Genomic DNA, 2,382 nt, shown 5'->3' with positions numbered 1-2,382 from the left:
GCCTTCGGTGCTCTCTCGGACTCCACTCCAGTACTAGCTTCGGCCATCTGTCGTCTTTTCTTCTTGCAACGTGGCCAGCCCACTGCCATTTCAAGGAACCTGCTCTCTCTAAGATGTCATTAACCTTCGTCACTGACCGGGTGTCATCTGCCATTTTCCTGTCCTTTCTTGTATAGCCCAGCATTGATCTCTCCATGGCTCTCTGTGCTGTCCTAAGTTTCCCTTTTGTGAATCAGTTCAGTGTCCATGTCTCGCAGCCATACGTCATCACAGGAAGAATGCATTGATCAAATACTGCTTTCTTCAGATTTACTGGCATTTTTGATCTGAATACTTCTGAATTCTTCCCAAATGCTTGCCAGCCAAGCTTGATGCGTCGATAGATTTCTGGTCTTATGTCTCCCTTCATATTTATAATCTGGCCAAGGTAGACATATTCACTGACCTCTTCTAGTAGACTGCCCTTGACTTTCACATCTCCAGCTGGGACCCATTTGTTGGATATTACTTTTGTTTTGGAAAGGTTCATGTTCAAGCCAACCAGCTGACATTCCGATGCAAGATCTGTAACTAAGTTTTGGAGCTCTGCGAAGTCTTTGGCCAGTAAGGCAAATCTCAAGTTGGTAAGCTTTCTTCCATTCATTCTAATTCCCTTACCTTCCCAGCTCAGCTTTGACAGCAGAGAACAGTTTTGGGGAGATGGGATCGCCTTGCTTGACACCCCTCATGACGCGGAATTCTTGAGTTGATTCGCCGATGTTAACATAAGCTGAAGAATTCTCGTAGATTTTCCTGAGCACTTCAATGTATGCTGCTCCCACTCCTTGCTCACTCAAAGCTTGGAGGACAGCTACATGGCTAACGGAGTCAAATGCCTTCTCAAAGTCTTCCCCTTACTAATCGATTAATGCGAAATTTTCATCAATATCGCGTGCAAGTAATTGATACACATCTCCTCCTAAACAAGTGAACAGATTTCAACCAATCTTGATAAACACATCACTTACTGTCTAGAACGGATCACTGAAGGGGTGGCGGTGGTGGTGGTAAAAAATGAGAGTAGCACATTTTGCACAAATGCCCAGACTTCATTCATCCAAAATTTGAGAATGAGAGATCTAGTAACTTGCAACAAACTTTACACGTAATTTCAAACCTTTATGCAACTTTTTCTCGCTGACAACCGCCACAAAATAATGAAAGGAAAGGAGTTAATTTTTTACTACATTTTAGCTGTCGATGCAATGAAACTGTCGCATCAGGCATTGCGTTCTAATTTATTGCTTCCTTTCTACCAACTGTATTAGCAAAAATATTCGTAGGCAGTTTCCACAGTACCACTGAATTTTCCTGCAAAATTATATGGTTCAAATGGCTTTGAGTACTGGGGGATTTAACTTCTGAAGTCATCAGTCCCCTAGAACTTAGAACTACTTAAACCTAACTAACCTAAGGACATCACACACATCCATGCCATAGGCTGGATTCGAACCTGCGACTGTAGCGGTCGCGCGGTTCCAGACTGTAGCGCCTAGATTCACTCGGCCACACCAGCCGGCCAAAGTTATATCATTGCATGACACCTAGTTGAGGTGATATGGCGTCATAAACATCGATAGGTGTGAAAAGCTGCCACATCGTGTATGACTTTTAAATTTATTACTGCTTTGTTACTAACTCTATTTGCAACACGTTTCACAGACAGTATCAACATACCCCGCAATATGAACATATATAAAGTAAGAATGCATAAATTGTAACACTTGCTTTGAATCGTTAATAAATCAAAATACAATAATTTGGAACAGTAATAAACTCTCATCACTGAAATGATGGACTGGAGACAACTTTTGTTATAGCAGTTATCATGTAACCTTGTCGTTTTGGTAGTGGTCTTCAGTTCAAAGACTGGTTTGTTGCAGCTCTCCATACTACTCTATCCTATGCTAGCCTCTTCATCTCCCAGTAACTACTGCAACCTACAACCTTCTCAATCTGTTAGCTGTATTCATCTCTTGGTCTTCCTCTACGATTTTAACCCCCCCCCCCCCCCCATGCTTCCTTCCAGTACTAAACTGGTGATCGTTTGATGCCTCAGAATGTGTTCTACCAAACGATCCCTCCTTTTAGTGAGATTGTACTACAAATATCTCTTCTCCCTATTCTGTTCAGTACCTCCTCATTAGTTATGTGATCTACCCATCTAATCTTCAGCATTCTTCTGTAGCACCACATCTCAGGAGCCTCTATTCTCTTCTTGTCTAAATTGTTTACCGTCCACATTTACTTCCGTACATGGCTACACTCCACACAGATACTTTCAGAAAGGACTTCCTGACTCTTAAATCTATACCCGACGTCAAATAATTCCTTTTCTTCAGA

This window comes from Schistocerca serialis, chromosome 6 (genome assembly GCF_023864345.2).
Source record: "Schistocerca serialis cubense isolate TAMUIC-IGC-003099 chromosome 6, iqSchSeri2.2, whole genome shotgun sequence".
Lineage (NCBI taxonomy): Eukaryota > Metazoa > Arthropoda > Insecta > Orthoptera > Acrididae > Schistocerca > Schistocerca serialis.
The sequence above is the reverse complement of the archived record's forward strand: the minus strand, read 5'-3'. Positions refer to the sequence as shown.